General features: G+C 41.4%; 1 non-coding gene across 1 annotated transcript; it reads left to right on the top strand.

Moving 5' to 3' along the window:
• The first annotated feature begins 19249 nt into the window (after nt 1–19249).
• Nucleotides 19250–26370, top strand: LOC101447646 (uncharacterized). The gene is made up of 4 exons (XR_011648307.1): nt 19250–19413; nt 19790–19865; nt 24107–24178; nt 26321–26370. It is a non-coding gene; the product is annotated as an uncharacterized protein (transcript).
• The last annotated feature ends 651 nt before the right edge of the window (nt 26371–27021 follow it).

The following is a 27021-nucleotide window of genomic DNA, read 5'->3' as shown; positions in this document are numbered from 1 at the left end:
GCAGAGTTTAAGGCAAAAACACAGCACCGGCCCAGATGAAGGTGATCCATCCAGTGAGAATAGCCACAGTATGTGATGTTTAGTTTCTCAATTGATTAAACAAATACCATACAATGGGTTGGCTTAACAACAGGAATTCATTGGCTCACGGTTTCAGAGGCTAGAAGGCTTGCTTCCTCTAGGGGTTGGTATCTTCTGACAGTGCAACAATCTTTGGGGTTCCTTGGCTTTTTCCTCATATGGGAATGCACATGGTAGTGTCTGTCTTCTTTCTCTTCCAAGTTCTGGCTTCTGTTGACTTCCAGACTCTGGCTGCTTCTTTTTCGCTCCAGTAACCCAGATTAAAGCCCAACCTGATTCAGTTGGGCCACATTTTAATTGAAGTAAAGTCATGATGAGATCCTATTTACAATGGGTCCATACCCATCTTAATGAGGATCAAGACTAAGAACATGTACTAACTGGGTACACAATTCAATCCCCCGCAAATGTAATGAGGGAAAAGAGAAAACTCTTCTTTGCTTTTCAACAATGTTTTTTTTTTTTAAATAGAGCAGTTTAGGGGATTCCAACAGCAACTGCTGCTCTGTCAGTCATTGTTTCAATATGCAGTAAAATTTTATGATCCCTTTACAGTAAAATATAAGAATTTAAAGTAGCTATTGGAAACATTTTCAATCTTGGTCATAAAAATAGTTTTTGACTGTTCTATATTATCTTCTTATTTTATTTTAGCTTAATTATTTGCTTATATGCACTATCCGAATCTTCCCTTTGCTTTTTCCTATATTCCCCATATATATTTAATTTTTAGAAAATATTATGCTCTAGTAAATCAGTCAAGTGGCTGATAGTAATCAGACTTTGATTCTTTAGGCTTTTACAATTTCCTATTTCCCATAGATAATCATGGGCAAAATAATTACCAATTAATTGGTATCTCTATGCTTTCCTCCATTGTAAAATGCCTAAATAGAAACTCTGTATGGTTTTATGTCTAGGAATTATAGCTACTTGTGTGCGGTTATGTACAAGAGAATAGAGTAGCATTGATGATCTGTATCTACATCATCATATGGATGTATATATATAAATTAATAAAGACTTTAAAATTTACTACCCCATTACATGTGGTATCTCCTTACAACTGAGTTATGGCCACAGTAGGAGGAAGGTGGTAGAGAGCACAGATTGGAGATGGAAATTGAAGAGCTTTTCCAAGTGCTAAAAGTCATCACAATTAATTAAGACGGTTCTGATGAGAATGAAGAAAGTGTGGCTTAGCAGCTCACCTAAACCATAAACTCTCACCCCCTGTTTCTTGGATGGTCAACAAAGCACAGAGGAGTAGCAGGGCCCAGGTATCAAGAAGTCCTCTCTGCAGGATCAGAGGGGCCATGAGAGCAGCAGCTGAGAAAGAAAAATGAACTATTTCGAAGTAGTGTTCCAGGCTAGAGGTTATTTGGACTAACCTTCTCCTGGATTCTCACAAGCCTAATTGGAAATAGAAAGGGAAAAGGGAAAATGCAAACAACAGCATTTAAAGTTGTTCCTGCAGCAATGCCTTTTCTTTGGAGGTCTCTCCTCTAAGCAATAATTCAGCCCAACTCCTGTTTTAAGATGCTTGAGAAATGACGAGGTCACAAGTGAGAGTGTTATTACTGCAACAATGTACGCTTCATTTTCCCATTACTGAAAAAGAATACTCTTTGGGGAGTGGAATTCAACACTCAATTTAACAGTAGCACTGCATACTAATTCACGTTGAAATGGAAAACCAATCCAGTTAAGGAGCATCCAGATAAAATGAAATGGGCCATGATAATGGTATGGTTTTTCAGTTGTGGGTCTCACATTATGAGGATTACAAGTTCTTTCCTAAATGTTAATTAAGGTTCTCAATATCTCTGGTGGTAAATATAAAGGCAGAAAATTGAAACAAGAGAGGCTCTGTGATTGGCCCAGAGATGAATGAGAAGTCACAAAGAGGATGCAGAGACTGAATGAATACCTGGTTTTAGACCTGCTCTTCAACTGTTTATCTAATGCTTTACACAGTCTGACCACAATGCTTGGAAATTTGACTGAGATACTGCAGACAGCTAGAAGTAGGAACAGATCCCCCAGCCTTTCTGTTAACTTTACAAATATTTGTTGCATTTCTTTGTATGGCAAAGTTTACAGTAACCACTAGGGCTCTAAAATGACTAAGATATGATCCTTGGGTCAAGAAGCTCCTCTAGTAGTGAAAGAAAACATGCAAATAGTTGTTAAATAGAGCAACAATATACTTGAATAGAGAATGGGCACAGAGAAAGGGACTCCTTCCAAAGAGAGATCAGGGAAGATTCCCCTAAAAGTGAAACCTCTGATCTGGTTTTGGAAGAAAAACCGGAGTTAGCTTCCAGTTAACAAGGGTAGAGTGAATATAACAGTTATCTCTGCTTCCTTCTGAAATCCCAGTAAAATGACAGTAAATATACGTGGGTATGTCTTTTGCTTGTTTGTTTGTTTGTAAGGCATAAACTCACCCACAAGAACAAAAATAATAGGTCAAAAGAAAAACTGAAATCTGGAAGGTAAAAGGACAAATGGTACTGACATAGTAGTTTTCCCCAGAATTGAAACTTTAACAGAGAGGAAAGCAAAGAAGACTCTATTTGTATCATACAACTCCCTAGCAGACTCCTGAACTGGTGGTATCTGGACTCTGGAAGCAAAAGGAGAGTTAGTCAAAAGTCTGGTATGAAGCAGCTAGACCGCTCTAGATTCCCTGCCCCACTCCATTGAAGGTATCCCTTTTCCACCCTACCAAAGACTGGGAGGCTATTCCCTGAAGATGGTAAAACTGAGGGTCACTTACCGGGGGAGGAGAGAGGACACTACCAAAACAAAAGGATTAGGTGGAAGTTTACATACCTCACCTCTTTCCCCAGAGCACTGGCAGGTGGCTTTTACCCTCCAGGCAGGAGAACATAGCAGTCTTTTCTGAGCCCAAAAGAAAAAAAAACAAAAGATAATGGCATCAAGAGTTTCCTCAAGAAATAGCCAGGCCAGATTACCCTATGTTACATTAAACATTGTTATTTTATGATTTCTTAATACCTTATTTTTATGTGGTATTATACAAAATAAATGTCAAAAAATAGTAGGGGAGGGAAGCGAATGTGGCTCAAGTGATTGGGCTTCCATCTACCATATGGGAGGACCTGGGTTTGGTCCCTGGTGCCTCCTGGTAAAGGCATGCCCGCATGGTCAGCCAGTGCCTGTGCAGTGAGCCAAGTGCCCGTGTGGCGAGCCAATGCCCGCACAAGTGAGTCACACAGCAAGATGATGATGCAACAAAAGAAGAGACAAAGGAAAGACAAAAGGCAAGACACAACAGAAACCAGTAACTGAGATGGCGCAAGTGACAGGAACCTCTCTCCACATCAGAGTTCCCCAGGATCGAATCCCGGTGAATCCTAGAGGAGAGAAATGAGAAGAGAAGACAAAAAGAGAAATAGACACAGAAGATCACACAGCAAATGGACATGGACATCAAAAACATCAGGGCAGGGGGGAAGGAGAGGGAAAAAAATAGTAGGGGAAATGGATATAACTCAAGCAATTGGGCTCCCATCTATCACATGGGAGGCCATGGGTTCATGGGGCATCCTGGTGAAGGAAAGCTGACTCGTGCCGCAGAGAGCTGGTGCTGCAAGATGACGCAACAAAGGGAGACAAGCAGACACAGGAGAATGCGCAGTGGATGGACACAGAGAGCAAACAGTGAGTGCAACCAGTAAGGGGGGGATGAAAAATAGTGTAATTTTATTCCATTATTGCAATCACTACCCACCATGCTACTAAAATAGTCTTACCAAGGTCACCAACAAATTTGTGATCCAAAAGTCACAGCTCAGTTCTTATCTTCCTTGGCCTTTCTGCAGCCTTGGTAACAATGGACTTTGCCCTCTGTAGCAGTTTGATATAGTTATGAGTTCTGAAAAGAGATATTGGATTATGTTTGTAAACTGGTCTGTATCTGAGCATGATTAAATTATTATCAGGGCTTCGATTGGGCCACGTCAGTAAGGCGTTGAGTCCCCACCCCTTGGTGGGTGGGGACTCACAGATAAAAGGTGTGGCAAAGGACAGAGTTGGAGGCTTTTTTTTTTTTTGGCATATGAAAATTTATTACTATTGCTTGTTTTGCATCATCAAAATTTATGATCTTGGTCTTTCCTTCTTGCCTTTATATAAAGCCAAAAGAGAGACACTGGCTACTTTGACGACCTTAAAGCACACTCCAGAAATGTTACCAACAGCATGACCTTTGCGACCAAATCCAGATACCAGAACTTCATCGTTTTCCTCAATAAAGTTCAAGCAACTATCATTGGGTACAAAGGCTGTGATTTTCTTCCCATTCTTGATCAGCTGAACCCTGACAAATTCCTGATGGCACAATTTGACTGTTTGGCTTCAGCCCCTACTTTTTTTAAAAAATTTATTCCCCCCGGCCCAGTTGTCTGCTCTCTGTGTCCATTTGCTGTGTGTTCTTCTGTGTTCTGCTTGTATTCTTGTCATCGGCACTGGGAATCTGTCTCTCTTTTTGTTGTGTCATCTTGCTGCATCAGCTCTCCGTGTGTGCAGTGCCACTCCTGGGTAAGCTGCACCTTTTTTGCACTGGGTGGCTCTCTTATGGGGTGCACGCCTTGTGCGTGGGGCTCCCCTATATGGCGGACACCCTTGTGTGGCATGGTACTCCTTGCATGCATCAGCACTGCATGTGGGCCAGTTCACCACACAGGCCAGGAGGCCCCAGGTTTGAACCGTGGACCTCCAATGTGGTAGGCGGATGCTCTATCCATTGAGCCAAATCCGCTCCCTCCCTACTTTTTCCAACACAATTCCTTTTGTGTGGTAAGCACCTCCAAAAGTGTTGGCCTTCAGGGCTGTGCCCAAATGGGCTTTCTTGTACTGTTGGTCATGCCACTTCTGGTCCCATCGGTGGCTACAGAGCTTCCTGGCAGTACGAAGACCTTGACACTTACCCATCTTGTTGGCAACACAAGACTGAGCAAAAGAGAGAATCAGCACAGGAAAGAACTAGAGTTGGAGGCTTTTTGATGCTGGAGTTTTGATGCTGGAGTTTGTTTGTTTGTTTTAAAGATATATTTATTTCTCTCCCCTTTCCTCCTGCTGTCTGCTCTGTGTCCATTCACTGTGTGTTCTTCTGTATCCACTTGCATTGTCTGGTGGCACTGGGAAACTGTGTCTATTTTTTTTGTTGCGTCATCTTGCTGGGTTAGCTCTCCATGTGTGTGGTACCACTCCTGGGCAGGCTGTGCTTTTTTCATGCGGGGGCGCTCTCATTGCAGGGCGCAGTCCTTGCACATGGGGCACCCCTATGCGGGGGCACCCTGCATGGTATGGCCCTCCTTGCATGCAGCAGCATTGCGCATGGGCCAGCTCACCACACAGGTCAGGAGGCCATGGGGATCAAACCCTGGACCCTCCATATGGTAGATGGATGCTCTATCAATTGAGCCACTTGATGTTGGAGTTTGATGCTGAAATCTTAAGCTGGAGCCCTGGGAAATAATGCACACAGAGGAAAGAGAAGCAAGCCCTGGGAAGAGAGGAACCTGTGCCCAGAGAGAAGCAAGCCCTGGGAAGAGAAGAACCCAGGAAGCCTGAACCCTGGCAGGCATCGGCAGCCATCTTGCTCCAACACATGGAAATAGACTTTGATGAGGGATGTAACTTATGCTTTATGGCCAGGTAACTGTAAGCCTCTACCCCAAATAAATACCCTTTATAACAGCTCACCTGTTTCTGGTATTTTGCATCAGCACTCCTTTGGCTGACTAATTGCACCCTCTTTCTCTAAACTTCCTTTTTTTAAATGAAGCAAATAAAGGGTTTATTGAGAAGGGAGAGGAAGGGAAAATATACAACCAAGATATGGGTGTGGGCATGCTCCAGGCAAGAGACGCTCCTGTCCTCTTTCTTGAAGCAGTCTTGTCCCATAACTTCTGTGACATTGTAACCGGATTTTGTCTAAGTTCCTGACTATGCTGCAGAAATGAATTTCAAGAGCATGTCAGGTGAGTCATGCCAGTAATTTATTCAAGTAGGGAGGGATGAGAAATGGGAGAAAATAACAGATCATAGGTCCCAGGTAGAGAGGAAGGAGCTGAAAAGTGATAAAGCAGGCTGATTTACAGACTACAGTTTCCCGTCATAGATGATAAATGCCCAGGATTTACTTGTGTGTTGATCCACAAGGGGGCACATGGAAGTAAGGAACAGGGCAAGACCAGCACTGGGACTGGCACCAGAAGAGGGCGAAGGGAAGAGAGCAAAAGGTCTTCGTGCTTGCTTGTTAAAAAATTATTTTAATTATTAATTGATTGATTAATTTAATTTATTTCTCTCCTCTTCCCCTCCCCCCCCATTGTCTGCTTTCTGTGTCCATTCTGTGTTCTTCTGTGTCTGCTTGCATTCTTGTCAGTGGCCCTGGGAATGTGTGTCTCTTTTTGTTGCGTCATTTTGCTGCAGCAGTTCTTTGTGTGTGCAGCACCACTCCTGGGCAGGCTGCATTTTTTTCACGCGGGGCGACTCCATGCAGAGCACTCCTTGCACGTGGTGCTCCCCTACGCGGGGAACACCCCTGTGTGGCACGGCACTCCTTGTGCACATCAACACTGCACCTGGGCCAGCTCACCACACGGGTCAGGAGGCCCTGGGTTTGAACCCTGGACCCTCCATATGATAGGCGGACACTCTGTCAGTTGAGCCAAATCCGCTTCCCTGTGCTTGCTTTTTAAACCATTAATTATTCCTCCCCTTTGCTAGTGGCAGGGAAGGAGTTCCAGCTGTTGGCTGTTTTGATTGATTACACACCCATCAATCCCCCAGGAGGGCCCAATGATAAAGTCCTTGGGGACTACCTGGGGCTTCTCCTGGCTTACGGAGGAAATCTGGTTCTGAATAGCAGAATCTTGTGTGTGTGCGTGTGTGGGGTCTTCCAGCAGCCATCTTGGGGTTACTGATGTCCACATGGACCCTCCCACGTTCCAGATCCATCTATTGATTCCCTATCTTACTAGCTGGCTTCAAAATTCTGCTATGTACGTTTTCCTCCCACTTTTCTGGTCATTCTCTTTCTGCTTCTTGGCAGACTCTTTTTGCTCTACCTATTCTCTAAATGTTGGGTTCTTCAGATCTCTGCCTTGAGCCTTCCACTCACTTTTTGAGTGATTTCAACTTGTCCAACAGATCCTGACCCTCCCACCTGTATCTCTAGTCCAGTTGTCTGTTTTGGATTCCAGTTAAGTCACATATACTCTGCCTATTGGCCATCTCCACTTTAATCTATTATCAAATCCTGTTGATTCTAACTCCTAAGCATTCCATGAATCAGTGTTTTTCTCTCCATTCCCACTATCATTATCTTTTTTCAGGTCACCATTATCTTTTGCTTAGACTCCCTCTTTCCAGCCCAGACCATTGAAAATTCATTCTTATTGCAATCAGAGGGCACCTTCATTGAGAAATAAAAAGCATAGCCTTGCAGAAAAATTATCTAACGAGGCACTCCTACCCCCAATTCTGTAAATCAGCCAGTGAGAACATGGCCTTGCAGGAAATATCAACTGAATGACTCCTGCCCCTTGTTTCTGTAATCTAACAAACCACTCTGGCCCCGCCCCCTTCTGTAAATCAGCCCACGACCTTGCACCTGCATTCTGCTTCTATAACCCCACTTGCAAAATTTCACCTAGCAACACATTAGCCAGTGAACAAAAGTCATGCTGATCCCACATAAAATCATATATAAACCTATGAAAACTGAAAAACGGGGCTCAAAATTTGGAGACTGACTCTCCTCTGGGCCCGTGTGTAATAAGTCTGTTCCTCCACTTCTCTGAGTGCCATCTTGGATTTCTTTTGTGGTTCAGAACTCCTGGCTTTGCTGCAACACCTTTACAATGCAAATATGATCAGGTTCAACCCTCTTTGAAACAAACAATACACTTTTAATAGTTCCCCATTATTTTTAAGATAAAATTGAAATGTCGTAATAAAACTAACAAAGCTCCATGTGATCTGGTCCCTCCCCACAGCTCTTGTCTCATCCCTTTCTACCAACCCCCCTTAAACTCCTAGCTTCAGTCATATTAAGTTTTTCAGTTTCTTGAACATGCCTTGCTCTCTCTTCCCTCCGGCTTTTTTTTTTTAAAGATACATCTATTCCCTCCACCTACCCCCCACACCATTGTTTGGGCTCACTGTCTGCTCTCTGTGGGCTCATCTTCTTTTTTAGGGGTCACTGGGACCTGACCCTGGGACCTCCAATGTGGGAGGGAGATGCCCAATTGCTTGAGCCACCTCCACTCCCTTCTTATTGCATCTCTCATCGTGTTTTTCCTTGTTGTGTCTTTTCATTGCATCATCTTGTAGCATCAGCTTGACGCTGCAGCCCATCGTGTCAGCAGCTATCTTGCTTCTTTAGGAGACACCAGGAACTGAACCCAGGACCTCCCGTGTGGTAAGCAAGTGCTCAACTGCTTGAGCCACACCCCCTTCCCTCTCCAGCAATATAATGTTCCCACAAACTAAACGGATTCCCATCTCCACCCCATTCTACCCCTGCCTGGCATCTCATGGGTAATAATTAGTTGGTTGATAAATGAATGAATTTTTGTATACTGTTACTTCCCTGTCTTCCTAACTGGATTTTAAACTTGTGTGGTCAGGGACTCTAACTTACAGTTCTATGATATACCAGTTAGCATATACTATGATAAGCACACAGCAGGCATCGATTCATTTATTAATTTAACAAGTATTTATTATGTATTTACAAAGTTAAAGACAAATGTGGAGTTGGGGACTGGAGAGGTAAAAGCTGGAGGTTGTATCTGATTTAAACCCCCCAAATACTTGAATTTTTCATTTCACTTAGTGAGTGTGGATAATCACGGAGGAGACCTCATGTATCACCTGCTTGGTAAAGGGATATTTGTTATATTGCCAGTTGCTAGGGGAGCAAGGAATCAGGTTTAAAAACAGATGTTTTAAAAGTCTCTAATGTGGAAGAGCAAAAAGAAGAGAAAGGGAGAGAAATAATAGGACTACATAATCCCAATGGCGCAGCATCTATAGCCAGCGAGCAGCTGTGTCCTGTATTGTGCAGTGCTTGGTTTCACAGAGATCAAATCAAAGAGCACCCATTCCTCTTGTTAAAGGATTATATATTTTTAAAAAGTAAAATCATGACTCTCATACAAATATAAAATCAACACATGTCAAAGGGTTTATATAACTCATTAAATAACGAGGGAACTAGTAAAATATTGCAACTGGTTCAAAGGATTACCCAAAGAGCAACACATACATAGGCAATCAGCAAAGCTGAAATTAATTTGCTTAATGAATGCAACACTGCCTTCCTGGGTGAGGGGCAGGGACAGCATTTGTACTCCAGGAACAATTCGTATTTGCATTTCTATGGACAAAATCATTTGCACTGCTATCAGGTTTTTGCAATTTATAGACAAAGGAAAATGGAGATAACCTACTAGACCAGGTACCCAGCAATCATTTTTGCTCATTTCACAATTTTTTTCTGACACTCTTAAATTCACAATTTGGCCTTCAACATAGGCTTTCAATTTGTGAGGCTTAGTGTTTCATGGAAAAGATTTAAGAAAAATGAAAGACTCTTGAAAATTACATTAACCACCCAAAGGTAAAGTCTCTGGGTTTCTCAGATAAGACCATTGAGGAGAATGAAAACTCAGTTCTAAAAGGATACCTGTGTGTTCAAAAAGCCAACCTGATATTTCTCTTTGAAATATAAATCTAATGTCCTCTTCAAAAGACAAAAAGAGCCTGACATTTAATTTTTTTATCATGAAATATTTCATGAATGTAATGTGTAGTCCCTCCCTGATCTTATTTCCCTCCCTCCATTGTCGATAAGATCAACTGTTTATAATTCCCTTGTATGTTTTATGCTTTTATAACATAAGTGTGTCTCCATAAACAACATACAATATTATTTTTCATGACTTTGAATGTTATATAAATGGATTCATATTGTTTCCTTTTGTAACTTGCTTTTTCTGTTTGACCTTATGTTTTTAAGATTTTAGATTTAGTTTTTTGTTTTGTTTTGTTTTCTTTGTTTTTTAATGATGGCTAAGACATAAGTACTTGGTTGGCAACAAGAATGGGAATAATGATCTGTTATTCATTATTATAAAATCTTGGTGATACATCCATAGAAATAGAAGGTGAAAAGGACAGAGGTATCAACAGATGGCAGCAAATTAAAGAATTGGAAAAAATGTTCTAGGAAAGGTAGTTTTACCACTATTTAAATAAGTGGTGGGGGAAAAAGTAAATAAATGATGGCTTAATTTATTATAGTTTTTTTTGGTTTTGATTTGTTTTGTTTTAGGAAGTACTAAGGATTGAACCCGGGACGTCACAGATGTGAAGCGTGAGCTCAACCACAGAGCTACAACCACTGTACTTAATTTATCACTACTTTAAAAACTACCAAGTTATTTGGTCTTGGGTAAGTCATGTAACTTTTCTATCTCTTTTCTCCTCAGTACAATGAGGGAATTGAGCTAGATTAGAGCTTCTCACACTTTTTTAGCCGATGCCTCCTTTGATGCACACAAATTTTTTAAAAATTATTTTAAACACAAAAATCTTAAACCCTCCTTTAAAATTATTTGAGAATTTAAAAATTAACTAAATTGACTTCCAGTTGTGGACAAGTGAGGAGTTTGGCAATTTCTCTCCCCCACAAAACAACTACAAAGCTGGACAGAATTAATATAAACAATGGTTTTGTGCTCTGGAAATTGAGCAAAGGTATACAACAATCTGAGAAGCATTTATGCTGGAAGAACTGCTGAACTTCTGGGTAATCTGATGTATTCTGTCTTGGGGCTGCTCCCATTCCACACCCCACCTCATCTCATAAGTGGTAATTTTGGCTGAGTGAGGCAGGCCCTGAGGACAGGTTGTTTTTCTGCTTTGGTTGAAGAGAGACACTCTATTTGGAGCAGAAGGTAATATCCGGTCTCAGAGACATTGCCAGCAAAAGTGACTTCTCAGATATAGGTGAGCAGGAAAAGGCTAGCAGCTTGGCTCTACTAGCCTGAAGTTGCAGTTGTGGTTGGGGCAAGCATACTCCTGGCTGAGGCTGCATACATGCATAAGAGACCAGAGAGGGCCCCCAAAATGCACACACTCCTGGCTGACCCTGGATCAAAAAGGCCCTGTAGAAAATAAGACCTGCGGCATACTTGAAAACAGCCTGAACTTTGAACATATGCATCAGTCAGCAGAGAACAAAAGACTTATTGGTTCCACATGCTTGAACACAATTGTCTAACCATTGACCATTAAAACATGCAGATGCGGGAGTGACCTCTAGGAAGACAGATTTAGAAATAAAAACGACAATATTTTTTAAAAATCAGCACAGCAAAGAAAGAAAGGAGGGAGAAAGAAAGAAAGAAAAAAAGCAGAAACAACAGCCTTCTGGCAGAAAAAATTCAGAATCCTGATTTGTCACAATATATTATCTAAAATGTAAAGTTTTCAACAAAAAATTTATGTGACATGTATAGAAGCAGGTAAATGTAACCCATACTCAGGAAAAAATAAAACAGCCAATTGAAATGATCTTTGAGTGTCTCCAGAGTTTTTAATTTCACGGCAACATGCCACCCTGCAGCTGTAGGTTGCAGACTTACCTATTAATTTCTGGGGACATGATCTATTAGAACAATGGTGGGCTGAAATTTACATTCCCCAGGTTAGCCAATATAGTAAACAAAGTCAATAATTAATGAGGAAACAAGGGCATGTTCCAGGGTTAGGATTGGGCAAGCACCACCAGGGAATTATTAACCCAATAGATTCCCCAGCTCATGGTAATCGTAAAGGATTACGATATTCACCTTTTCCAGAATGGCCACTGCTCAGTCTAGCCTCCTTGAACCACTCAAACCCATTCCTCTTAAATGGACTACAACCTCTCCAGTTTGGGTTGAACAGTGGCCATTAAGCCAAGAAAAATTGGAGGCACTCCATAAATTAGTTAAGGTGTTGTAGAATTTGAGAGAGTTTCAATTATTTGCCTATAGAAAGGCCAGGACTCGGGAATGATTTCGAGAAGGAAAAATGGTTTATTGATGGCCGGACGGACTCGGGAGCTTTCTGTAGCAAACCCGAGCCCCGAACAAGATTTTTGAGTCCCTTTTACACGGAGAGGAAAGGCCAAATGGTCCTTTTGTTTCAGTTCTCGATAGGCTTGAATTAGCATTTATCTTCCACATCCTAGGTAAGCTTTTAGCATGGACTTCATACATTCTAGATAAGCTTTTAGCACATTTGGTTTGCATTTTCCCTGAATATTTAAAGTTTATAGACTTTGCATTGTTTAACTGTTTCCTGGGACTGGAGTCATTGCCATGGTCACCAAGGGCAGGACTGCAGCCTCTTACCTTTCCACACCCACAAGTCAGGACAGACAGCTTAGGTTAAGGTTATCTCTGAAGAGACAAAGAGCCTCCCACCCATAGCCCACATCAAAGGAACAGTTAGATAAGGGGCATATTGAAGAATCTTTTAGTCCTTGGCACTTTCCAGTGTTTCCTATTAAGAAAAAATCAGGCAAATGGAGGCTTTTAACAGACCTCCAAGCAGTAAACACAGTCATTCAACCTATGGGTGCACTGCAGCCAGGTTTGCCCACACCAGCTATGATCCCTTGTAGCTGGCCATTTGTTATTGATTTAAAGGATTGTTTTTTTTTTTTAAAGATTATTTTATTTCATTTTATTTATTTCTCTCCCCTTACCTCTTGCTGTGTTGACTCTCCGTGTGTGCGGCGCCATTCCTGGGCAGGCTGAACTTTCTTTTGCGCTGGGCTGCTCTCCTTATGGGGTGCACTCCTTGCACGTGGGGCTCCCCTATGCCGGGGGGCACCCCTGCATGGCAGGGCACTCCTTGCGTGCAACAGCGCTGTGAGTGGGCCAGCTCCACATGGGTTGAGGAGGCCCAGGGTTTGAACCATGGCCCTCCCATGTAGTAGACAGACGCCCTATCCACTGGACCAAGTCCGCTTCCCTAAAGAATTCTTTCTTTACAATACTTTTGGCTCCCCAAGACTGCGAGAAATTCGCATTCTCAGTGCCTTCTTTCAATAATGAAGAACCTAAGAAACAGTTTCAGTGGAAATATCTTCCTCAAGGAATGCTTAATAGCCCCACTATATGTTAAAATTTTGTAGCTAAATCCAGTCAGACTGGCTTTTCCTTCTTGTTATATTATACATTACATGGATGATATATTGTGTGCTGCTCCCTCTTCCCAGACTCTAGTTTTAGCATATCAGGCTTTAGAAAAGACCTTAACTGCAACAGGGTTAAAACTTACCCCTGAGAAAATTAAAAATGTTACTCCCGTTTCTTCTTCTTATTTATTTCTCTCCCATTCCCCCCACCCCGGTTGTCTGTTCTCTGTGTCTATTTGCTGCATTTTCTTTGTCCGCTTCTGTTGTCATCAGCGGCACGGGAATCTGTGTTTCTATTCGTTGCGTCATCTGTTGTGTCAGCTCTCCTTGTGTGCGGCGCCATTCCTGGGCAGGCTGCACTTTCTTTCACACTGGGCGGCTCTCCTTACGGGGTGCACTCCTTGCGCGTGGGGCTCCCCTACGCTGGGGACACCGCTGCAAGGCACGGCACTCCTTGCACGCATCAGCACTGCGCATGGGCCAGCTCCACACGGGTCAAGGAGGCCTGGGGTTTGAACTGCGGACTTCCCATGTGGTAGACAGACGCCCTAACCACTGGGCCAAGTACGCTGCCACAATTCAGTTTTTTTTTTTTTACAATTCAGTTTTTGAACACTTCAATTACCCCAAAAAGTGTTTCTTTGTTGTCAAACCACACTCCCACCCCTAGCTCCAGGCTAGTTTATAGTTTCTCCTGTTCTAGAAATTCCATAAAAATGGAATCATACAATATGTGACCTTTAGTATCTGGCTTCTTTCACTTAGCATAATGTTTTCAAGGTTTATCCATACTGTTGCATGCTACCAGTAGTTCATTCCTTTTAATTGTTATATATGAATATACCACATTTTGCTTATGCATTCATCAGTTAATGGACATTTGCTTATTTCAAGTTTTCGGTAGGTATGAATAACGCTGCTCTCAAGTTTCACATACAAGTCTTTTTTTTTGTTTTTAAAGATTTATTTATTTATTCCCCCCACCCCTACTTCTTTGTGTGCTCTCTGTGCCCATTTGCTGTGTGTTCTTCTGTGTCTGCTTGTCTTCTCTTTAGGTGGCCCTGGAAACCAATCCTAGGACATTCTGGACTGGGAGAGAGGTGCTCAATCTCCTGTGCCACCTCAGCTCCCTGGTCTGCTGTGTCTCTTAGTCTCTCTCCTCTGTGTCTGTTTTCGTTGTGTCATATTGCATCAGCTCTCTGCTTGGGCCAGCTTGCCTTCACTAGGAGGCCCCGGGAATCAAACCCTAGACCTCCCACATGGTAGATGGGAGCCCAGTCGCTTGAGCCATATCCACCTCCCTCAGTACAAGTCTTTGTATGGAGACAGGTTTTCGTTTCTTTCAGGTAAATACCTAGGCATGGAATTGTTGGGTCCAATGATAAGTTTATGTTCAACTTTTGTTTTTAATCATTTTTTTAACAGAAAAATTTTATTGATACAATATCAATAAAGTATACAATCCATCCAAAATGTACAATCATTGGTATTTGGTATAATCACACAGTTGTGCATTTATCACTTCAATCATTATTAAAGCATTTTCATTATTTCAATAACAATAAAAAACAAAAACAAAGAAACAAAAATTCATCATCTCTCTGTGCTTCCCCTGTTCTGTACATAGTTGCTATTTCTGCCTATTCTTGCTTTTTGTTTGTTTGCTTATTTATTTTAAAGCAGTTTTGAGACATATTCACATACCATACAATCTATCCAAAGTGTGTAATCAATGGCTTTTAGTATAATCACAATGTTGTGCATTCATCACCACAAAAATATTAGAAAAATTTCATTTCTCTAAAAAGAAAAAGTCCAGGGAAGCAGATGTGGCTCAAGAAACTGGGCTCCTGTCTACAATATAGGAGGTCCAGGATTTGATACCCGGGTCCTTCTGGTGAAGGCAAACTGGCTCACGTGGCGAGCTGGCCTGAGTGGAGAGCTGGCCCATGCAGAGTGCTGGCTCACACAGAGTGCTGCCCCACGCAGGAGTGCTGCCCCGCACAGGAGTGCTGGCCCACATGGAGAGCTGGCACAGCAAGATGATGCAATAAAAAGAGACACAGAGGAGACACACTAAGAGATGCAGTGGACAAAGGAGCTGAGGTGGCGCGAGAGAATGGGCACCTCTCTCCCGCTCCAGAAGGTCCCAGGATGGGTTCATGGAGCCACCTGATAAGAATACAAGCATGAGCAGATGTGGCTCAACTGATAGAGCGTCCGTCTACCATATGGAAGGTCCAGGGTTTGATCCCCAGGGCCTCCTGACCCATGTGGTAAGCTGGCCCATGCACAGTACTGCCGCGTGCAAGGAGTGCTGTGCAATGTGGGGCACCCCTATGAGGGGAGCAAGGAGTATGCACCGCAAGGAGAGCAGCCCCATGTGAAAAAAGCGCAGCCCGCCCAGGAGTGGTGCCGCATACACAGAGAGCTGATGCAGTGATATGACACAACAAAAGAGAGATGCAGTTTCCCAGTGCTGTATGATAATGCAAGGGGATGCTGAAGAACACAGCAAATGGACACAGAGAGCAGACAACTGGGGGGAAGGGGAGAAAGAAAGAAATAAAAGAAATCTTAAAAAAAAAAAAGAGTACAAGCAGACATAGAAGAACATACAGTGAATGGACACAAAGAGAAGACAATGGCAGGGGTGGGGATTAGGAGAAATAAATAAATAAATCTTTAAAAAAAGAGAAAGAGTTCATACCTCTTAGCAGTCATTTTATTTATTTACTTACCCCCACCCATTTGTTGTTTGCACTTGCTGTGTCTGTTTGTCTCCCTTGTTTCCTTAGGAGGAACCAGGAACCAAACCCAGGACTTCCAATGTGGGAGGGAGGCACTTGATAGCTTGAGCCACCTCCACTCCCTGCTTTGTTGTGTCTCTCATTATGTTTTCCTCGTGTCTCTTGTTGGGTCATCTTGTTACATTAGCCTGCTGTGCCTGCCATTGCAGCAGCTCACTGTCTTCTTTAGGAGGCACTGGGCTCCGAACCAGGAGCCCAATTGCTTGAGCCATATCCGCTTCCAAATTTCATCTTTATAAATTGACTTATATTTACATTTTATATAAATGGAATCATATAATACGTAGTACATTATGTCTGCTTTCTTTCACTTAGCATAATGTGGTTTTTTTTGTCTGATATTACTATTAACATGCATTTGTTCAGTTTCAAAGGAAAACAGTCTCAAATGTGCAATATTACCCATATTCATATTTCATAGGAGGTTTTACTATGCTATACAGCCCCATGTTATGTTTTTTAGCTTTCCTTTTAGTAATTTACATGACCTTAGACTTTACCTTTCAACCACTGTCATACCCATGTAATAGCATTGCTAGTTACAACATAATGTTGTACTTTCACCTTTTCTATTCATTTGCAAAGATCAACACACATCCTTTTTACCAATTCTGCACAAATTATATGTTCAACGTTTTAAGAACCTGCTAAACGGTTTCAAAAGTGGCTGCGCCAGCCCTGCCCCCATCAAGATGGTGGAGTGAGATGTTCCAGGGCTTTCTCCCCACACAGAAACTTTGAATATCCAGCAAGAACTGTAAGAAACCTCTTTCTCAAAGCTGCAGAAAACAGTTAAGGATTGCAGTAATAGGCCAAGTCAATAAAAGTGGTAAGATCTTGCGGCCCACTGCCTGGCCCCCACCCTCACCCCTCATCTGCTCAGCACGGAGCTGGCCTATGCTCCCAGTTTTTTCCTGTGGGAGCAGAATAACCTACAAATATTGGTAGTATGTATGTGGGGCCCATTTTGTCTGGTAGCGGCCTGAGGGACTCACTGAGAAGGTGGCTCACCAAGCTCTCCTACAGAAGAAAGTTGTGACATAGCAGTGAAGTCATACTGCCTGGGGCAGGGGATTGCTGGCTGTGGGATATATGGTGCAGTGCCCAGGACGATGTGGAAACTGTTTCCTAGGGAAGGGGAGATATTTGGATCCTGGTAGAGGGGGCACTTACTAGGGTCACCTGTGAATGCCCACAGCAAGACACATGCACAGAAAGGATCAGGGAGGGTCCTACATACCATTATCTAAACTCATTGTATGGGGAAGTGGATGTGGCTCAAGCAGTTGAGCTCTCGCCTACCACATAGGAGGTCCCTGGTTTGGTTACTGGTGCCTTCTAAAGAAGACAGCAAGCAGGCATGACAGGCAGGTGTGGCAAGCTTATGCAACAAGAGACCCAAGAAGAAAAACCTAATGAGAGATACAACAAAGTAGGGAGTGGAGGTTCCCATTGCCTCCTAAAGAAGATAAGCAAGACAGCGAGCTGACTCTATGGGCAGGCATGGCAAATTGATGCAACAAGATGACGCAATAAGAGACACAGGAAGAAAAACATAATGAGAGACACAACAAAGCAAGGAATGGAGGTGTCTCAAGCAATTAGGTGCCTCCCTCCCACACTGAAGGTCCCAGGTTCCGTTCCTAGTGCCTCCTAAAGAAACAAGGAAGATGAACAGACACAGCAAGTGCAAATAACGAAGAGCTGGGGAGAAATAAATAAATAAAATAAATATTTTAAGAAATAAATAAACTCATTGTATGGATAAGCACTGAAAAAGAGCACTTGCACAAGTCAATCTACAAAGACTGGGAGAAGTGTTTTGTTGTTGCTATTTGTTTTTTCCTTCTTTTCTTCTTCTTCTTCCTTTTTTTTAAAAATTAACTCCTAGCATTCAAGGAAAGTTCTGTCATAACCTCAGCTGGATACAAACTTAAGGATTAGATACTTAAGAGTCTAAATTCCAGTAATAACACATTAAAATATCAAAATGCTCAGGTTCCTACAAAAGATTACAAAATATACAAAGCAACTGGAAGCTATGGCCCAGGCAAAGGAGAGGATCAAAGCATTAAAAACCATCAGTGAGAACCAGACCTAGGACATAGGAGACAAAGACTTTTAAGAAATGGTTCTAAATATGCTCAAAGAGGTAAAGGAAAATTATCGGTGAGCCTAAAGAGAATATCAATAGAGAGGTAGGCATTATGAAAAGGAACTAAACAGAGTTGAAGACCACAGTAATAGAAATTAAAAATTCCCTAGATGTGGTTAATAGCAGACTGGAGCTGGCAGAAGAAAGAATCAGAGAACTTCAGGTAAGACAATTGAAATCATCCAGTCTGAGGAGACAGAGGAAAGAATGAACAAAAGTGAACAGAGCCTGAGGAACCCTTGGGACACCATCAAATGTACAAATATATGCATTGGAGAGAATCCCGGAAGGAGAACAAAGAAAAAGGGGAACAAAGAATATTCAAAGAAATAACTCTAGCTCTGACATGAACACAATGTAAATAACAATTCTTATTATCTGCCCAATTCAGAATGTTCTTTTTTAGGACTTGAAATTCCTGGGTATCCAAAGCTGTCCTAAGAATAAACCTTGCTCAGCCCATCTTAGCATATATGGAGGCAATTAATAATTAAATTGATAATAAATAAATAATTAAATTGAGAAACCTGACTACATTGGGTAATCCCTACTTGAGGAATTTGGAATTCTTTATGGGAAAAAAAAAAGGCTCAGTCCCATTGAGGAAGGGCCCTCGGCCAGCAGTCTGGAGAGACAGGATTTTAATCTCAGCACTGCCGCTAACCAGCTGGAAGGGAGGTGTCTAATCAAATCAGCTCTCTGAGCCTCGGTCCCTCCCTGTGACATTTAGATTTCTATCACAGTTTTTACCAAAGCGAACCTCGGGGGAATTCCATAAGGGTACAATTCCTTCAAGAACTGCTAGAAGTAAACCCACTGGTCAAGAGTTCAGTTGGGTGGCCACAGTGCACCAATCCCGATTAATTTGTTTATGTACTTTGCCCTAGCTAAGAAACTATGCTTTAAAATTCCGCACTTTCCCCGCCTCTCACGGAAAAATCGGAAACCCAGGCAACTGTCCTAAAATTTAAAATCCCGTCTCCGGAGTGACGTGGGGAGGAGCAGCAGAGGCCTAGATCTGCGCATGCGTACTGCGGTCAGTGGGCCGCTTTCGTAGTGCCCCCCGCGGTAGGGAAGGAGCACCTCGGCGGCAAACCACGCGAGAATTTCCTCCTTCGAGCTGCGCGACGGTAAGTGACGTGCAGGGGCTGCCGGCGGCGGTCGCCGGCGTTAGGGCTGGGGGTCGGTGAGTCGGTCCGGCGGTGGGCGGGGTGAGGGAGGAACTTGGGGTGACCTCCAGGCTTCCTCCGAAGCTATGCCGAACTTTGCCCTTGTAGTCTAGAACACTAAGGAAATGTTCGAGAAGAAGCGGGTCTTTTATTTTTTGATAGACATTGAGAGTAAGCAATTTGGGCAAATGCTTTTAAGGTACCTCAGGGATGTTTGTTTATTTTACACATATTTATTGAGCTCTGGCATAAAGGGTGGAGATACATATTTGAACCAAACAAAGTCTTTCTTGGCGTTTACAATCTGGGAATACTAACTGGAAACTCTGATCCGTAGGGGCAGAGCCTCTAAAAGTAATTTCTCTGTGAGAGCCACGGAGGAAGGTGAAGCCAGAGAGGAAGAAAAGAGCCAGGTAGGAATCCTCGCATACAAGACTTGGGCAGAGGTAGGAGGAAATCCAAAAAGTTAGAGGATACCTTGTATAACAAGGTGTTCAGCAGTCATTTGTGGCAGAACAATTGGATAAAATAAAGATAGAAGAGTGTTTTTTTTTCTTTTGTTTTTTTTATTGATTTTGTAAAGATATTACATTAAAAAAGAATATATATATATATATATATATATATATATATATATATATATATATAGAGGTCCCATTCAACCCCACCACCCCCACCCCACCACTCCCTCCCCAGCAACACTCACTCCCCTCATCATGACACATCCATTGCACCTGGCAAGTACATCTCTGGGCATCTCTGCACCTCATGGTCAATGGTCCACATCATGGCCCATACTCTCCCACATTCCATCCAGTAGGCCCTGGGAGGATTTACAATGTCCGGTGATTGCCCCTGAAGCACCATCCAGGGCAACTCCAAGTCCCAAAGGCACCTCCACATCTCATCTCTTCCTGCCACTCCCCATATCCATCAGCGACCATGTCCACTTTTCCCACTCCAATGCCACCTTTTCTCTGTGGGCCTTGGATTGGTTGTGTCCATTGCACCTATATGTCAGGAGGAGGCTCAGATTCCACATGGATACTGGATGCAATCCTCCTGCTTTCAGTTGTAGGCACTCTAGGCTCCATGGTGTGGTGGTTGTCCTTCTTCAACTCCATCTTAGCTGAGTGAGGTAAGTCCAATAAATCAGATTGTAGGAGCTGGAGTCTGTTGACGCTCAGGGCCTGGCTATCATATTGTCAGTCCAGAGATTCAAATCCCCTAAATATATCTTAAACCCCAACACCAACTACAATTCCAGTAAAGTAGGATGAAAGTCTTATGAAAAGAGATCCCATCTGAGTCCAGTAGAAGAGTGTTTTATTAAAAAGTGTTAGGCAGGCCATTTCACTCTGCCATGTGAGAGAGGACTCCATGATTGCCTGCAGCTGTAGAAAGACAGTGACACCCTGAGAGGCTGAGAGAGAGGCTGGAGGCTGGAATGGAGCAGCTCTAAGCTGAAGAGACATAGCCTGGAGAGAGAGGAGCCATATGCCTGATGGTCCACAGCTGAGTTTGGGCAGAAAGCCTAGAGGGGAAGGCAGTGACTTTGCCAGAGACTGGCTGCCATTTTGCCTTAACACATGGCCGGAGTCCAGGATCTATCAGCAGTCAACCTTTGTTCCACCGGTGTCTGCTTACACAACTGTGATGTTCTGGTAACCTAGGTGTAATTGGCTGCCTTGAGGAGTTGAATCTCTACAGAGGTGAAGGATTCATCATGAAAATATTTCCTATGTCAGGGATAAACACCCTTGAGTGGAAGAAAGTCTCCAGTGTCCATTCCTCTGCTTCTGAAAGAAATTTTCTACTCCTCATTGAATAGCAAGAAACACAGACCAAAGGCATTGAACTAAAAACAAAAAAACTGAGCAGAACAGAATGAAATTCTGAGATTCATATCTTCCCCTCCTCTGTGACGGATTTCACCTTTGTCCAAGGGAATAATCCAAGATGTTGAATAAAATATCCTCTGCAGACTGACCCTGATGTAATTACACCAGTGAAGGAAGAGGCCCTTTTTCTCCTATAAGGAGAATTAGCCTACTTTTTCATTTTGTTACTACCCACATGCCCAGTCCTTTACCACAGACACCAAGCATGGGTTCCATAACAAGAGGATATCCACTCCCACCAGAACTTTTGTGATTAGAGAGAAGTCATTGCCTAGCTTCAAATCTTTAAGTAACAGGCTGACTCTCTTGTTAGCGTCTAATGCAGCTGGTGACTTTAATTGGAAGCTAGTGCTCATTTACCATTATCAGAATCTTAGACCCTTAAGAATTATGCTAAATCTACTCCACTTGTGCCTTATAAATGGAACAAAAAAGCCTGGATGAGAGAGTATCTGTTTATTTTTATTTTATTTATTCATTTAAGAAAAAATATTACATTAAAAAAATATGAGGTCCCCATTCACCCCCACCGCCCCCACCCCAGAGTATCTGTTTAAAACACAGTTTACTGACTAGTTTAAGCCTTCTGTTGAGAACTACTGCTCAGAAAAGATTATTGCTCAGTGACTACAATGACAGTCCTGAATGGCATATTCTTCCAAATAAAAGGCTGCTTTATAAACATTGAAAATCTGTTGTTTAGTGTACCCACCTTCATCAAATATAGTAGATCTTCTGGATAACGTGGTGTAGCTTCTTCATTAGCACTTTTTCCTTCTTACTTTTATGTTATATATAACTTCTACATCAGTACTTTTGGTTTCTCCTTTCATGTAATGGAAACAGCTTCTTTCCTTAAACCTCATGAAACAACTTCTGCTAGTTTGAGATTTTTCTTCTGCTGCCTTCTCACCTCTCTCAGCCTTTACTGAATTGAATAGAATTAGGGCTTGCTCTGGATCAGGTTTACTTAAGGGAATGCTGTGGCTGTGGCTGGTTTGATCTCCTGTCCAAACCACCAAAACCTCCCTACCAGCAATCAAGCTTTTTCACTTTCTTATCATTTATGTTCTCTAGAGTAGCACTTTTAATTTATTTGAGGAATGCTTCCTTTGCATTCACAACTTGGCTGTTTGGCACAAGTGGCCTAGGTTTTGTCTTATCTCAGCTTTCAATATGCCTTCCTCACTAAGCTTAATCTTTCTAGCTTTTTTTGTTTTGTTTTGTTTTTGGAGGATTTAACCCCAGACCCTTGTATGTGGGAAACTAGCTAGCACTCAATCATTGAACTACATCGTCTCCACTGAGTTGGTTTTTTTGTTTTTAGGAGGCACTGGGAACCAAACCAAGGACTTCCCAGTAGGAAGCAGGGGCTTACCTGCTTGAGCCACATCTGCTCCCAGTCTTTCTGGTTTTTGATTTAAAGGAAGAGATGCAGGACTCTTCCTTTCACTTGAACACTTGGTGGCAAAAGTAAGATTAATTGACCTAATTTCGATATCGTTGTATTTCAGGGAATAGAGAAAGGGAGAGAGATGGGAAAGGCCAGTTGCTGGAGTAGTCAGAACACAAGCAACATTTATCAGTTAAATTCACTATCATATCAGCACAGTTCATGGAGCCCAAAATAATACAACTGTAACATCAAAGATAACAGATCACCGTAACAAATATAATAATGAAAAAGTTTGAAATATTGCAAGAATTACCAAAATACGACAGAGACATGAAGCAAGCATACGCTGTTGGAAAAATGGCACCAATAGATTTGTTTGAAACAGTCTATATTTACCACATAGCTTCAATTTTTTTAAAAACACAAAGTGCAGTAAAATGAATTATGCCTTTATAGTATCTAAAATTTGCCTTCCCGAATGTCATATTGTTCGAACCATTCTGTATGGCTTCTTTCATATGGCAATATGCATTTAAGATTCATTCATACATTTGCTTGACTACTATCTCATTCATTTTCATCACTGAATAGTATCCCAGTGCATTGATGTACCACAGTTTGGTTGTTTTTTTCCCTATTGAATGGTATCATGATTCCTTAAGTTTTTCACCATTATGACTAATGTTTCTGTAAATATTTGAATGCTGTTTTTTGTGTGAATAAGTTTTCAAGCCAGCTGGCTAAATATCTAGGAGTATCGTTACTGGATTGTGTGGTGTATTAGTCAGCCAAAGGGGTGCTGATGCAAAATACCAGAAATTGGTTGGTTTTTATAAAGGATATTTATTTGGGGTAGGAGCTTATAGATACCAGGCCATAAAGCATAAGTTACTTCCCTCACCAAAGTCTGTTTCCGTGTGTTGGAGCAAGATGGCTGCCGACGTCTGTGAGAGTTCAGACTTTCTGAGTTCCTCTCTTTCCAGGGCTTGCTTCTTTCCAGGCTTATGATTTCTTTTTCTAGGGCTCTAGCTTAAGGCTTCAGCATCAAACTCCAACATCAAAAACCCTTAATTCTGTCCTTTGCCATGCCTTTTATCTATGAGCCCCACTTACCAAAGGGTGGGGACTCAATGCCATACTGGCACAAGAGGTTTACATAATTACTTAATCAAGTAAACCTAGGAATCCAAAATAATCTAAGATGCCCAGAGGAAAAGATCAGTTTACAAACATAATCCAATATTTCTTTTTGGAATTAATAATATCAAACTGCTACATAAGGTGATACCTTATTTAGCTTTCAAAGAAATGTCAAGCTGTCTACCTAAGTGACTGTACCATCTTGTTTTCCTGCCAGCATCAAACGAGAGTTCCTGTTGTTCGTCATTAGCAGTGTTCTCTCCTTTTTGGATTTTAGCCATTTGAATAGGTATGTAGTAATCCCTCATTTGGGTTTAATTTGCATTTCCACAATGATAAATAATATTGAGTATCTTTGTGTATACTTATTATCCACTAGTATATTTTCTTTTGAGGTGGTCCTACTGAAGCTTTTATACTCTTTGGAAAATTTTATTGTTGTAATATAAAAACAGAAAAGTCAATTTTAACTATTTTTAAGTGTGCAATTTAATTATAATAATTGCCAATTCGATTTGTGTTACCATTATTACTTTTTAATTGAGCTGATTTCTTCTTGTAGATTTTTATGATTATTTTTTGCATATTTAGATACAAGAACTTTTTTAGATACGTATTTTGCAAATAGTTTATCCAAGTATGTGGTTTGTATTTTCATTGTATTAACAATATCTTTTCAGTGAATAAAATTTTAATGTTAAAAAAATTGTTAGGCAGATGGTGTTATGGAGGTGGTATGTGTTGTGCTTAGGAGCATGGTTTCTGGTGTCATTCTGAGTGGTTGTGCGACTTTGGTTAAGTTATTCAGTCTCTCTGGGACTCCCTTTCCTCATTTATAAAATGGGGGTGATGACAGTATCAACTGCTTAGGGTTGATTGGGAGAAGGGTTAAATGTGGTAATGCATATAAAGCAGCTCAGTTCCTGGAGTTTAGGAACATTCAAGAAACAGGCTGAGAGAAGGGACTCAGAGTCTAAGATCTTACCTGCTAAGTTTTAGAATCACCTCTTTCTAGTTCAATGAACCTACTGTAAAAAGACATCTTTGAGACAATGAGGCAGTTTCATTATGCATAGGTATTAGATGATTAAGAAAATACCTGTACTAGTAATTCTGTTAGGTGTAATAATGGCATAGTAATTATGTTTTAAATCATCAGAAATGCAGAGCTGAAGAAGTTTGGGTGAGATGGGACGATGCCTAGGATTTGCTTCAAGTGGAAGCTGGGAAACGCAGTGTTTTAGCCAGGCAGCATTGTGTCCAGAAGGAGAGGAATGGTTATTGGGGGCAATTAGCCATTTCTGTCACAACCAGTAAGATTATAAATATATATTACCAAAAGTAAGAAATAAAATAGGACTTATTTCTATGTTCCTCATTCTGTCTTACTGAATGTCACTAACATCACACTTTTAGTTCTTAGGAGCAGGGTACTTGCTGGAAAGTTGGGCATTGCTTTGTGTGTGTGTGTATTCACAATGTTTGGGGACAATCCCCAAGATCACCCTTACTTTTTAAAAGTGAAAGGATACAGATTAAAATCAGCCAAGGTACAAGATGCATGGGAAGTCCAGGAGAGAGCCATGCATGGAGATTCCAGTTAGCTTCCTCCCATTGGAGTTGTGGGCAGTACTAACTCCCTGCAGGAACTATGTATGACAATATGCACAGAGCGTTGCCAACCATGGAAGGTCACCTGAACCTTGGTATCCAGAGTTTTTACTGATGCTTCTTCAGGTATGGATGGTTGACCACCATGTGTCTTTTTAGTTCCCAGTTTCTCTGCAGGTTAAACTGATAATGTGTGACATAAAGCCCCACCATTAATCACATCCTTAGGATAAACTCTGGCATCTTCTTGGTGTCCATTTATACCTGCCTACTAATGGGGCAGGGACTCAACCTTAGTCATGCCTTACTGATGTGGTTGAATCAGAGCCCTAACCATAACAGGTCATTTAATCAAGGGCCCCTCAACTGAATCCAGTATAATCAAAGGGTGTCATACCCAGAAGAATAGATTAGTTACAGACATACTCTTTCTCTTTTTGAGATTCATAAATTTCAAACTGCCACAAGTATCTGGCATTTTAATTTTGCACTAGATGAATTGGCCAGCTCTGGAGGAATGTATCATGTTTTTTTCTTTTAATCAAGCCATACATAGTAGGAGGTGTGATCATGATGATATGAAAATGAATGTGCTTGAATGTGCCAGAGAACATTTTGTCCCATATAATCTTCAATAAACTTGTTCCTATTAGCCAACTATTCTAACAGGATTTAGTCTGTGTTAATATATTTGCTCCAGGAGGCAAACTCTGAGACTATATTTTTGGGTCCTAAATTCAGAAACACAAATGTGCTGTTTATTTTTAAATTATTGAATGTTTCAAAAGCTTCTTGTGATTTTTTTCCCTTCTATTTATAGGTATTATTTTGTATAGGAACCTTGTGAGACCTTTGCTCAGAGTGATGATTGTGCAAAGAGTGGTATTGAATTCCAGACCTGGTAAGTATTTGTCTGTGATGAATGAAGAGCGGTGGATCTTTGATGATTATTAATGCAAATAGAAAAATAAAAAGTAGTATGATAAAAAAAGGTAATATGATGTCAATGTGGTGAATTAAGGTAGAAAGATATTAGCACTAATAGATTAGAAGAATCTCTTTAAACAATGTATTTTCAGTTTCTCAAACTGATAATTTCTCAAGTCCATTTGGTAAAGATTTAGTAGGTATTCTAGAATCATAACATTTAAAAGATTATATTACAAATATGTGTGGCTTTTTCTTTATATTGTGTATCTTTTTTTGGTCTGATATTAACATCTTGTAGTGTTAACATACATTTAAAAAAACATACATTTGTTCAATTTCAAAGAAAAACTCATATATGCAAATTTACCCATATTCATATTTCATATGTGGTTTTACTATACTATACAGTTCCATGTTACATTTTTTTGTCTTTCCTTTTAGTAATACACAAGACCTTAGACATTCCCTTTAAACCCCTTTCGTTCTCATTGTATAGTCAGCCAAAGGGTTGCTGATGTAAAATGCCGGAAATATGTTGGCATTTATAAAGGGTATTTATTTGGGGTAGAAGCTTACAGTCACAAGGCCATA

This window comes from Dasypus novemcinctus, chromosome 3, assembly GCF_030445035.2.
Source record: "Dasypus novemcinctus isolate mDasNov1 chromosome 3, mDasNov1.1.hap2, whole genome shotgun sequence".
NCBI classification, from domain to species: domain Eukaryota; kingdom Metazoa; phylum Chordata; class Mammalia; order Cingulata; family Dasypodidae; genus Dasypus; species Dasypus novemcinctus.
This window is presented reverse-complemented; position numbering and strand designations above follow the sequence as displayed.